The sequence below is a fragment of the Gymnogyps californianus genome, chromosome 20 (genome assembly GCF_018139145.2).
Source record: "Gymnogyps californianus isolate 813 chromosome 20, ASM1813914v2, whole genome shotgun sequence".
NCBI lineage: Eukaryota > Metazoa > Chordata > Aves > Accipitriformes > Cathartidae > Gymnogyps > Gymnogyps californianus.
The window spans coordinates 4,902,446-4,916,251 of record NC_059490.1 but is presented as its reverse complement, the minus strand read 5'-3'; the positions used below and the strand labels follow the sequence as shown (position 1 = coordinate 4,916,251).

General features: G+C 39.3%; 1 protein-coding gene across 6 annotated transcripts in view; it reads right to left on the bottom strand.

Annotated features, from left to right (window-relative positions):
- CUX1 (cut like homeobox 1) overlaps window positions 1-13,806 on the bottom strand; it is a 284,502-nt gene that overhangs the window by 180,856 nt on the left and 89,840 nt on the right. The window lies entirely within an intron of this gene.

The window sequence follows — 13,806 nt, the reverse complement described above, 5'->3', positions numbered from 1 at the left end:
GAGCAAGCGCACAGTCTGTCGTTCCTGTGCACTTTTTTCCCCATCGGTAAAGGCATGAGAGCCTAGCACTGAATCACAATGAACTCAATAGCAGATTCAAATGAGACATACTTGTATAATAATAAATCAACAGAATTAATACAAGCTTATCTTCTACTAACTTAGAAGGGGAGGTGACAAATTGCACTTAAGGAAAAATAGTTTTACTGTTGCTAGCATAAGCTGAGCGTCTATAGGAAACTGCTAAATTTAGAAAGCCAGCTTTTGATGATAGCAACGGAAATTAATTCAAGTTTTGTGTGTGTGTGTGGTTTTTTTTTAAAGAGCTCTAGAATGTTACTCATCTTCTTGAAACTCTTACCAAAAGTAGAGACTTCATAATGCACTATCCTCCCTGCCTACTCCCTCCTACTCTTCCCCCTTAAAAAGGCAGAACTGCTCCTTTGGGCTACAGCAATTTAGGAATTTAATGCAGTTTAACGAATTACCTATCTCTTGGCTGGAGCTGTTTGGCTCTGACAGATGAATCAGAGAAGTCCATAAACGTCTGGAGGATTTGTGCAGACTTTTTCTTGTATGACTATATATGGCAACTACAGATCAAGTTATCTACAATCATTTTAACCTAACCTTCAAATTTTTTACCTTATTCCTATCTTTGTGGCAAACTTCCTTGATCTGCAATACTGCTAAATTAGATGTAAGCTGTCAACTACTTTTCTCAAAAGCATTTTCCCACTCTTTACAAGACGGTAAAAATACTTGAATTAAGATACACTTAAGTAAAAATTATCTTTTGTTAACAACTTCTGCTTCTCAGAAATACATTTCTATATATGCGTGAACCAGAATGATACGCTGTGAAGCTCACGTTTTCATTTACACTATTCTACTATTATTGAAGACATGCACCTTGCCAGACAGCAGATGTCTTCCATTACTGCTTACCTGAAATATCAATTAACACCAAGTGTCATGAGAAGTCTAGCACAAACTGGTAAAAGAAGTGAAGTCTGCACTCAAAAAAAAAAAAAAAAAAAAAAAAGGCGAGGTCAAAACTCACTGACTGATGTACGCAGGGACTTACAAAGGCATTCCAACAATGCCTGCAACACCCTTTAATCCAGAAAAATACTCTATTTTAACTTCTTGCAATCACCATCTTTTATACATGTTAATTTTTACAAAGTGCTTAAACAAATAAATCAAAAACAATAGTATGTGGTACAATACTGAAGGCTTCTTTTATCTGGATCAAAACACTTCTCTGTGCATCCAAAGCAAAGGGTACACCAAGTTCAGGTGACTTAATTAAGCTATGTATTCCTAACACACCTCAAAATGGACATCAAGTGCCACTGAGGGCTCAAAATGGATAAGATTACAGGTCCTCAAACCCAGGAGTGAAACCTGGGTAAACAAACTTGAAAGACTGAAAGTAAATATTGAGTTTTGTATGCACAAGCGAATAACAGGAGAGTATGACAGACAGAGGAGACGGTACCATCTAGAAAAGCTCAAGTGAGGAGCCACGTGACAAAACATTTATTTAGAAACATCTTTATTAAATAATTTTCTTTGAAGTCTGTTATAAAGAAAATACACATGCACAAAAATATTTTCAGAAAAAAAATTCACCACTAACCTCCAAAAAAGCAAGCCAATAGACAACACTGTCAAAGTGCAACAGCATGCTACTCGGTGAGAAAGCAAACAAAAAAAAATGATGGTTTTGGGGACATGTCCACAACAGCACAGAGCCGGTATCTGCAGCTCTGCTCTCCCAGGAGTTGCATAAGGAAATAATATCACAAATGACAGCTTAGCTTATAGGCACAGTTGTTATTTCGTGTACTTGCTTCAATTCATCTATATATAAAAAACACCATATTCGATTGCTACGATTGTACAGCATTTAAAACCCAGAAGGTGCTTCCCAGGGAAAGATCTGGTACTGAGTGAGGAGATGGTATCTTCCTCTCTCAGAGATTCAAGATGCTATTATTGTTTTATTTTACAATGCCTAATATTCTATTGAGTCCCTGACGTTCATGTTCAGAGTCACAGGAATGCAACAGCGATGTAAAAAAAAAAAATCCCAACAAACCCCAAACTTAAAACACTTTGGGGTTTTAGTGCTGTTTGTAGGCCTGCTGACAACACCTGAGTGAAGACTGCTCACAGGGCTTCCACAGAAAATTAAAACACTCCTACTGAGCTGTTAAATTCCATGATGTTTCTTGCACATTTTCAGTACCTTACTAATTTTGCTGAAAGTTCTGAAATTCTCCTACTTCTCCTCTGGCTGGCTTACAACTGCCTGAAAAAACATTAGTAAGAAATAATCCTGATGCATAGTCCCCTTCCGAAATACCACAAGGGCTTGCTTTTAAATGTTATTTAAAGCAAAGATCCATAGCCAGCCTCTTCCTGTGCAAGATGCATACAACAGTTAATTACCCTAACGACCATGAGCCGCTTTGAAACCTCAGCACATGATGAACCCTAGCACAGCCACCGCCTGATCGCTAAAAACTGTGGGCCAGATTCACAGAGGATTCAGAGCTGCAGGCGCAAAATGCCAGCACAGTCACACTTTGTCCTGTGAAATGGTCTTAGGAAATGCAGAGATAAGAAAAGTTAAGAAAAAGCTACTGTTCAGAGGAGATTATATCTTACCCAGCTGCTTATTAACACTGTGCAGTTAAAACACGTTATTTTAAATTTGTAAAGGAACACTGTATTTGGAAATGCAATATTTGAATAAGCACTCTTAAGACCCAAAGCATATCAAGTTTTCCTAACTGACTCCAGCCTTATAGAGCCTGACATTTCTGAACCACTGATCTCTTTCTTAGCTGGGTCAGGACAAACACTGAAGACCATCCTGGGGCAGGGGGGCAAAATTAAATTGACTCCACGTTAGATTTAGATGAGAGGAAGATAATTTTTCAGGAGATGCCGGGAACGGGAGCTCTGGCGTTGAACACCGCCGGCCCTGCTGCGGCTCTCCTTCCCGCCACGCAGACCTCGGGTCAGTCAGAGACACCGCGAGCTCGTGGCCTGGCCACATTGTACCTGGCAACGACCCTCCAGCTCGCTTTGGGAGCTCCTGTTGCGACTCTATCACTGGGCATCTTTCAGGCTCTTACAACTTTTACATAAATCAGAATAACCATCTTCAATTCTTTTGTCAAGCACACAGCAGTAGCACAGGATCGCTCTCCAGTCCCCGTGCCGTCCTGCGCCGTTACCTCACCTCACGTAAGCAGTCTGCTGAAGACAGAGCTTGGAGCGTGCCCTGCTCTGACATGTTCTTTGTAACAGACGTGCATAAAACATCTTCACCACATCACATGTACATAGATGGCGAGAAACAGTCAGCTAACTTTCAAATTAGAAAACGGTGCTATTTTATTCTAATGCTATTAACACAGTGGAATTTCATCACTCTGGATGTAACTGCAAGTTAGAACAGTGAGTCCCTCCTGGGAAAAGAAATAAACATCTTTACACTATTTAACTGCACCCATATTCTTGTGTATAGTAAACTGGTGAACAACCAAAACCCCACATCCCCTCCCACCGCTAACCGACATTTATTTCCACACAACTTTTGAGTGTAAACCAGCCTCAGGCTTTTGTGATTTTCTGAAAGACAGGCTGCCTCCTCCACCCACCCAGATCTCTCACCCCTCCTCAGAAACCCCCTTAGCGCCGGCCACCTCAAGAAGCTTTTCTACTTGACAATGCTGGGGTGAAGTTACCACCTCGGTGGCTGGAACGGCTCGTGCAGCGTTTGAACGGTCCATCGCATCTGAGGACTGAGATAATGCACTGATGCCACTGATTCATCAAAGCAGACAAGGGTGTCTCATGCATTATTTTTGATGCTGCTCTCAAAGTTGTTATAAGAATGAGGAAACGTTTCATTGCCATTATCAGATAATGGAAGCATAAACAATTGTTAGCTCCTATTGGAAGAGAAAAGGTATTGTTCAGTTATATTCCATGTGGTTTTTCAATAGTGCAGAATGTAGGGAAAGGACTGCATGACAAAAACTCCTCGTTGGTCAAGTGCTAGATGCACCGGAGGCGAGCGAGACGACTCCACAGACTGGCCCTCTGGATTGCAATCTGCTTTTTTCCAACCATGTCAGACCTAGACCCCTAATTTTTATGGCTCTGCTTCCTTCTCATCTGCCCGATGAACTCCCAGTGCTGTGCAGAAGCCGCTGCTCACTGCCTGCAGCCGCTGGCTCGCCTTCCAACTCGCTCCCTGCCAGCCTCCTAGCCGGAGCAGGGATTTCTCAGGCAAGCTTGGCAACTCAGCACAATCTTTCTGTTCCCTATCCCCCCCAACCCTCTCATGTTAAGCACCCTCCTTTTGACCACAAGTTCACTTTTTGGATAAGGAAGCCATTAGTGTGATCCAAACCAGCCAGGGTTATTCCCCCATAAACAACTTGTCCAGTATTTCTCCAAGGACTTTGCTCTCTCCCATTTTTTAGCTCAATTTTTTTGACAGCTCTGACACTCTGGAGCGCTACCCATTAAAAACCAGCACACTGAAGTGTGTAATATGTTCATAAAACATAAATATTTGCCAGATTGTCATACAAAAATACTTCATTATCTTTTCCATAACTGGGTAAAATACAAAAACTTACATTGCAACAGCATGAAACACTCCTGAAAGTGCGAAAATTATTGCTCATTTTCATGTAAACTGGAGTACTAAAATATAAATCATACTGTTTACATTAACTAATCAGGAGAATTTCAGTTGATGCAAGTAGGAAGCTAGAATTATGAACAATTTTTTCTGAACTAGGTCTGTCAACTAATAGCTTTTTTGCCCCTTATCAGCTGCACAAACAACAATGGATTTTAAATCAACTAAATGACCTGTGAACTTCTCCTAAATGGGGAGCATATAATTTAAGACAGCCAAGAAAGTTTCACAGGAATGAAGAGGCTCCTCGCAAGGGGCACATGTGGAGAGAATTAAAGCTCCAAACCACTTCCCCCCCCCCCCCCAAGTGTCAGCTGTGATAAGCCAAAATTAACAACCCTACACTGTACCACTTCAAATGAAGGGGAAAAAAATTTCTTCTTGCTATTCTAGGTATTTTAAGTTGCATATGAGCATGGTAGCTAAATATAGACAGTGACAACAAGAGACAGCATTGTCCCTTTGGGCACATTGAATATTATCTCAGAATTCCCATCTTCCTGGGCTGAGCCTTGGCTTTTTTTTTTTTTTTTGTTATTTTTCTTACTTAGCAAGTGTGTATTAACCCCTACTTCATTTTAGATGGATCAGTTCAACAAAAAGTGTATTTAAAAAAAAAAAAAGGAAATCCTGATTCCACAAAAGCACCAGAAAGACTTCCAGTAATTTTCCCAGCTCTGTGTTACTGTCCAGTGCACAGACAGCAGATGCCTTCTGCTTTCTGAGTGGACTGTCAAGCTGTTTTTAAAATGAGGAGGGCATCAATATGAAGTTTTTACAGCTTATTAAAACAGAAAGCTAAGTTAATATTTTTAGATGTAAAACTGTCTTTTTGTCCAGAAATCACGCACTTCACTTTCACGTTTCAATCAGAAGTGTAAGAAATAAAATCAATAATTACTATATTCAAAACACTTCCTAGGAGCACAACTACATTATTTGGAATCTAGCAGACTCATATGAGCCTTTAATATTGAACACGACCAGACTTTCAAATGACATGGTTGCTCCTGACTTCTGAAGTATTTAAATACCGTTGAGTGAAGTGTACATTTTCGCTTAATGTACCTAATGCACTTACAACATCGACAACACTTAATTTTTAAGCCGGCTTCTATATAAAGTTTAATTTTTAAAGCCATCTATAAATTATCAATGACATCTGTTCTGAAAGATGTCAATTCCTATCCTTAGGTTGGCAGAATCCATCTATTTTGTGTAACATCCTCTTCATATTCAAGCAATTTTAAAGCCCTATTCACATACAGTCTTCAAGTGAGATATTGCTCTTCTAGGATTTCATTATTTAGACAAGTCCCATTCTAATGTAATGACAACAATAAGTACACACAACTATTTCTGGACTATATCCCATGGCTCTAACTACAAATGATGAAATGGTTAGATAAGCGATAGGCCCAGATACCCCATAAATATCACTGGGTATGGCACCCCTTCCAAGTCATACAAACCAATAGCATACGATGTCAAGAGTAAGCAGCAGCTGGAGATACCATCTTGCACAAGCCACTTAATCTTATGATCAATGAAGTATAGTGGCACTCATCATCACTAATACTTGCAACTCAGATGATCGTTTATTGTGACAATATACAAGCACAGAGTTGTCACCACATACCCATTCCATCAGCCACAATCTGATTTTGGTTGTTCTATTCTGTTTATCTAATTTTACCATACAGTCACAATTTAGCATGTCATTCTTTAATTTCTTCAGCTGTTGTGCACTAATGTTGTGGCTTATTAAAATGCATTTAGGATTGCTTTTTATGCCCTTATGATGTTACAGAATGAAGGATAAAAATAATTTTCAAATGTCCACAGTAATCTTCCGAACCCTGTACAACACTACTTTCACTTTTTAAAGACTACACAGATTAAAAACATCTCATCTTTGTTTTCAAGTCTAATACACAGGGCTCTTTTTGCCTCTTCATTCTCTAACCAGTAAGTTACTGAGTTCATGTCTATACAGAGGCATCCTCTACATTCAAAGCTAGGTTTCAAGAAAATTTAATCCTGAAGCAACAATTGCAACAAGTGCTCTGGTTCTATATGAACATATCATAAACTGTCACCAAGTTTCTTACACAATTCGTCATGCAGCAGCAACACAGACACTGCCTGCCTCAGATTCTGTAATTGTGGAGCACTGTCTACTGGATGCTAAAATCCTGCTTTCTGGTCATGGCAAACATAAATCAAAGAAAAAAAAAATCTGCTCTATTAAATCTATTCGCTCTGGGAGAACAGGGATTTATCATCCTCTAAAACAAGTGGTCAATAAGATTCGGAAGTGCTTAGTACAGATCTTGATGAATCAGGATGCCACAGGTGACGCTGTAATTGTATTTGAAAGGAATCCACGAACAGAAAGGTGAATGCTCCATTTATTTCAGTGTATAGACAGGCTGTGGATTAAATGCATCACAAACATTGCAGGATTTTCCCTCTGCATCCCCTCAGGGAGGATCCTTAACAGATTGTCCCAAGAGGCAAAAGCAGTAAGACAGCAGATAGGGCTGCTTTAACAAGTAAATCTAAAATGGATGTTGCTTATACAGCCATCACAGAAGATACGGCTTCTAGTAGTTTTTCAACACCGCACAAACCTTGAGCAAGTGAAAAAAATAAGCTGCAGCAGCCAGGAGCAGCGGCAAGACCGGGTCAAGTCTAGGGGCCCTTCAGGGAACCCATGAAGTCTAAAGACAATTCACTGGCGAATACCATTTAATGACTCAGGAATGGCTGGGGCATAATCCTTGCCTCAGATCACACGATGATTCCCAACACAAAAGGGAGCTTGGTTTCTCACCCAGGACAAGAATTTGGTCCCAAAGGACAGAAAGGAGGCTTAAATAGCACAACCATGTAATTAATAAGGAAACGAATATAGGTATATTGCAATGACAACTTTGGGAGTTATTAAATTAACCACAAACTAATCCCTTTTTTTCCCTGTTTTTGAACAGGGGAATCTGATTCTGCTGCTTTACGTGTTTGACTTTTGTTCCAGCAACTCAATCATTGTGTGGAATCAACGTCCTTCATAATGCGACAGCCAGTTTTAGTGCAGCGCACAAAATACTTCCAAAATGATAAAAAAAGCCTATCTTCCACGGCTTTCAGCCAGCTAGAATCTGAACTTGGATGGCGAATCTGCATCTGGTTTCACTTTTCAATAACAAAACAAAAATCACAGGCATCATTGATTATCTACGAGGTCCAACATGAAGGCTTTCAAATACACTTTAAGAACTAATTAAATGCTTCTTTGAAAATGAACTGAATGTAAATACTAAACTGAAACTGAACTGATTAACTTGCAACATTTTGTGCCTGATTATCTTTCTGAAGAATGAGCTTTTGGCACTCTGGACGTTTGTGCTGGAGGATCAATTTCCTGTTCGCATCAAGACTGCTAAGGAAATCTTCCACACATTTGATTCAACTTATGTTTAAAGTGTCTGCTTAGCCTTGGACACAGGACTAGACAAAGATAATGTTTTCAACTGGGTAAAATAATGTTTTGAATTTAGGGGCTAAACTGTATCAGTTTTGCCATTAGACTACAGGCCAAAATTCAAGGATGCTCAAGGCAGTCTGGCCAAGCTGTGTATAATCAGACCTCTCCCCTTCAACTGAGGACTTAAGATGCTACAGAAACTCCTCATTTGAGTTCCATAACGCCTCATTTTGGTTTAAATTTTCTTAACATGGCAACACACACTTGTGAAATACGCTCATCTTCTGCATTTGATATAGCTAAGGAGGGAAATGAGATTCATAAGCTGTAGCCTTCATTCAGTTCCAAAATATTATCCTAGTAGCTAAAAAAAGACATCATTTGCTCCTACTATTGTTCCTTTTGACGGTTCCTTATCACAGCCAGCCTTTCTTCCATCTTTGAAGTTAGGAATTCAGTTTTTAAAGTCATATCATAATCTTTATATATTGTTTATTTCTGCGCTTCTTTCACTCAAAGGTATAAAGCGTTTTCCTAAATTTTATACACTTGTATTACAGCAACACAAACAAAAATCCAGACAAAACTCAAGCTCTCTCCATGCTGGCCTCTGCCCCAGCAAGGATGCAGTCTTGTATCAGACAGGATATAAGAGAACAGACAAATTTAGTCTGAGGGAGAGGTACTAACCAAATAGCATTCAAAGAGAAAATAGGAAAGTCTGCTGCTTACAAGAGCCAGGAGACATTTTTACACAGCATACTTCACTAGGAACATCACAGGATTAAAAAAAAAAAAAAAAAAAAAGTCCACTGTTTGCACTTCAATATATATCCAATTTCAGTCTATGACAGAAGAGGCAGCACAACCAAAATTAAAAGCTTTCCTAACACAGACTGTTGCTCTTTTATTGTGATTGTTACAAGTCACATTGGTATAAATTTGTGAAGTGTTTTAACGCATTTTCATTTGAACTTAATTAATTTTCATAGGAGTTTGAGCTTAATTAATTTTCATAGAAGTTTGAGCCTAATTAATTTTCATAGAAGTTTGACAATTTTCTCATTTGTTGTTGAAATCACAACATGAGTTTTCCATATGCAAGGCAAATATAATAATATCAGCTCACAAAGTCATTTTTGGACTTGTTTTTGTATTTCACAACCAAAAATACTTCCAATGTAAACTGTTAACTGAAGCTCTGACAAGTTTTATTATAAATATTCCTAGCTTTAAAGAGAAATTTGAATATATTCACTTAGTGTATGTTCAAGACACAGTTTAGGTCTGACAGCTTCAGATTATGCCTCATTTATATGGAGCAGTGATCAAACTCGTTAATATGTGAAAGAATTAAAGGAGCAGAGGATTGTGAATCAAATAGCATGAGCAAAGTTGTCTAGTAACATGAATAGCTTATGAGGATTTACGTGAGGTGATAGTTTTCATGGTCCCTTGTGCCAAGGTTTCTAAAGTAGATGAATAAACAGGGAGTAGCTCTGAGCAGCACTTCTTACAAGAGGCTGAGGTTGTGTCATTAGCAGTCGCTGCAAAGCCAGCGAGGCATACAGCGCTGATATCGTCACCAAGTCTGCAGTTCGCTCTATACGCAGAGCTCCACTGCATTAAGTCAAGGAGGAAGCATTTAATCTGCCCATAATTCATCCCATATGTTAAAAGCGATAGAGCCCTTTCTACTCAGTCAAGGTGAGCGATTTGACAAGACAGGTAAGCTGGTTCAAAACTTTTCTCCTTTGGGCTTTCGTACTGCCAAACGTTGTTTGCAGTGCAAATGCAATGGCTCAGTAATTTAAGAAGCGTTCTTGCAGAGGAAAATCAAATCTCACTGTGAAGCAGTCTCCTTAAGATTCATTTAATCTTCTGATAACACAAGCTGTGCACACACAATCACTGAAGATGATAATCTCCTGTATGTTACACTAAGTCTACTATTATTCCATTTATTAAAAAGTGCTATAATAATGTTTTGTGCATACATGTACTAAAAACACAAGTGGATTAGGAGATGGAAATTCAGGGTACTTCTTCCTTACAACGTATGGCTGCCTAATACCTCCAATTTATTATGTACAAACGTGCGGTTTAGCATGTTTTGTTCAGCCTCCCTTGTATGAGAGCTCTGCCACCAGCAGTTTCTCCAGCAAGAGCCGGAGGCCCCCACACCTCAGACTTTTGGGGGAAGGATAACCTGCAAATCAGAGACATGTTCACTTGTTACTAGTTGTGCTTTTTCCTAAGTAAATAAATCATCAACAGATGTAACTATTAGGAAAAAAGGGAGTGCCGATTTATTTGGCATAAACTCTTATGTTTCTGAAATAAAACTAACTGGTTACTGCTGTCCAACACATGCCACAAATGACTTCTCAAAGTGACCAAATTTAATCTTTAAGAGATACAGAGTGGTTTTGAACCAAAAGACAGAGGATTAAGAAATCTCCTGTCAATATTTTCCATTCAACCAGTTAAGAGCTGATATACCCATCGCTGCTCAAGTCACAAGGAAGCACTAACTTACAATGTTACTGTTCATCCAGAGACCTACAAAACGACTATGTGAAATTAAAGAAAATAAACATTACTAGGAACATTATATTTCTGTTTGCAATTTTCTATTCACACGCACTGCTTGGGGCAGCTGCCAGGAGAGAAGCTGGACCTACTGCACATGTGCTGCGCACACCGTTTGAGAGCATGCAGTGAGCCTCGCGTGTTAAAGAGCCCGTCCGAGACTCCTGTTCACATTAAAACTACTTCGCAGCACATACACAAGACTTCCGTCAGGGACAAAACATTTCAGGCTCACAGTGCATGCGCTATCGAGTTGATCTGCACAGGCGCAGTTGGGCTTTGCCTGGGATTTCCTGTTCAGACCAGGGCACCAGACAGTCAGAAATCCTGGGCAGAGAGCCAACCTCCTCAAACTCTGCCTGGACAACATTTCCAGGCCAAAAGGAGGAAAAAAGAGAAAGAGAAAGAAAAAGCAGGGGGGGAACAAGTGGGAGAGCATCGTTGGAGAATACCAGGCTTATTTTAGCACTTCACATTACTGAAAATATCTGTTTAGTTTTTCGCGTAATTTATGTGAATTTCAAGGAACCAAAGCTGTAGTTAAAGACAACACACACACAAGTGCAAGTTACTTTTGTTTTGTCTGCAGGTGCGGATCTCCTGATCCTCCCTCTACCTTCTCTCCCATTTTTCCCTCATCTGGAAGGTAAACCTAGCTGCATTAGCGCAATATTCCTCAAGGCAAGAGCCAGTAAACAGAGTTTATTAATGTCCCTCAGCATTGATTTCAAAACGCTACGGGCTCTTGCTCACCTGTGGGCTGATCCCACTTCTACGGCTGCTTATGTAAAAAACTTCACCTAACCATTCTTTTGTACTAGAAAATTAATGACAATCATGTCTTGTATTTTTTAATCAAGTGATGCTTAGAAACTACTGACAAAAAGACCACTTCTAAATTATTCTGGCTGTAACTTTCTCATTATACAAGCTTTATGAAGCTGGTCCCAGCAAGCTCTCTTTTAAATTATAACCCACACTACAGTTACTTGAGATAGGATTTCTGTTGAATTTTCCTGCTTAAGCGCTGTATTGCAAACTGCTAGAAACTGGTTCCAGGTAACTTATTAAACAACATAGTTGATATATGTGAAATGGCTTTCCCAACCATCTTAACCTTTTCCGACCTTTGCTGTCCTTGTCAATGGCCACACTTAGTTCCAGCTCTGGACTCCGGGTGTTCTTAGGGCTTTATCTCTGTTAGCAATAGTGCAGAACGAGACAAATTGCAGTAATGTGCCATTTCCTGACATTAAGCCAAAAGGGGAAGACAGCAAAGGGCAGGATTTCTGATGCATTTCTCACTATTTTCAATACAAGCCATCAGCAGAACCACCAGAAAAATTAGGGTAAGTAACATTTAGTTAACCAACTCTGATTATTAACATGGTAGTTCATTCCAGCAACCTCATTGCTTTATAAAAATTATAGTTTGCTATTAGTTTACAATCAAGGTATGCAATAACCATGTTCAGGTCCAAATCTTGTAGGACATATAAAGTCTTAGGACACTGAGATTTAGTAAGTAGTGATCTCTCAGGCTCACAAGGAGAAAAGGATTTTGAAAGCAGTTTATCACTTCTTAGAATAAGAGTTCTTTCGAAAAGTAGTACTAAAAATTTAATCCTATGATCTATGCAATTCAATTTCGAACAATTAATGTCTCTTACACAATAGCTGCTGTTTTCAAGTTGAAGCCTGTGTATTTTAAACGCATGTTGATAACATGATTTATCGTAGAAGTATTTGTGAAAAGCAAAATACTTATTTTGCCAATAGCAGCAGCACCACCACAGCAGCACTTTGGAGTTCAACAACAGCATCACACCCACAAGTTGTGGAGGAGCACAGACCTGGTCGCGATCCCTCCCTTTGCTCATACCCTTTCACCCCCCTATTTTCTTCTTCTTTCTGCTTTTAAATGGAGCTTAAAGTGACTCTTAATCCAAATATTACATGTAAATCTTAGTAGAGAACATTTAAAAGTGATAATTACTAACCATTTCCCTAGATAATTAGCTTATAAATAGTGTATTTTTAATGTGGATTGCCAAACTCTCTACTAATCATCTCACACCACTTCCCCACAGTAACAATTACTGAAGAACAGTTTAAAAATGCATAAACAAGAGCATTTAGTGCTCATTTACTTTAGACCAAACGTCAATAAAACCTCAAGATACTGCGAACTGGATGAATTCAGAAATTCGGTATGAAGCTACCACAAAGAAACCGCTGGGCCTGGACTCAAGTTGCCTGTTTAACTTCAAACTTACTTGTTCCCTTCCCCACCGCTACCACTCTTTTTAGTTTTCCAAAACTTCCATCTCCAACAGCATCATAAAAGGAAGCCCAGCCTGCCAGAGCACACTGAAACGCACGAGACTCAGCATGCATTTTCGACCCGGTGAATAGCCAAGAACTTTTGTGTTTATACTACTTAGTTGTTCATACTAAGTTACAACAGAGCCATTTCAGCAGCAGCTTTCGTATCTCTATCGCACCTGAAAAAATAGGTCGTGTTTCCTATGGCATTTTCTTTGTCTCATGAAGAGCCAGGAAGCCCTTTTGCAGAGGCGCTCCTTCGCGCTTGCTGCCTTTCGCTTTGGTCTGACGCAGTGACTGCGCGGCGCTGAAGGTGAAAGGATCTGAAAGCCGGCTCTATATACAGTATACACACAGCAATTTGTTACTGTGAAAAACCATCTGTTTCTCGGTATTACAATCCTCAGAGGGGAAATTATAGCTAGCGTTCAACATAAAACATCAATTTAAACCATCAACTATTCATAATTTCAATTCTTTATTGGAAACCAAGGACATAAATGTCAGGGAATAAAGCAATATTTCTTTTATTAACTGTTCCATTCATCTGGCTATTAAATAAAACCAGGACCTTAATAAATAGCATTAGCCTTTGTACTGACAGCCACCCCAACTAGCACCATAATTCTAAATAAAATGCGTTATATTTCTAGTATCTTTTGGTTTT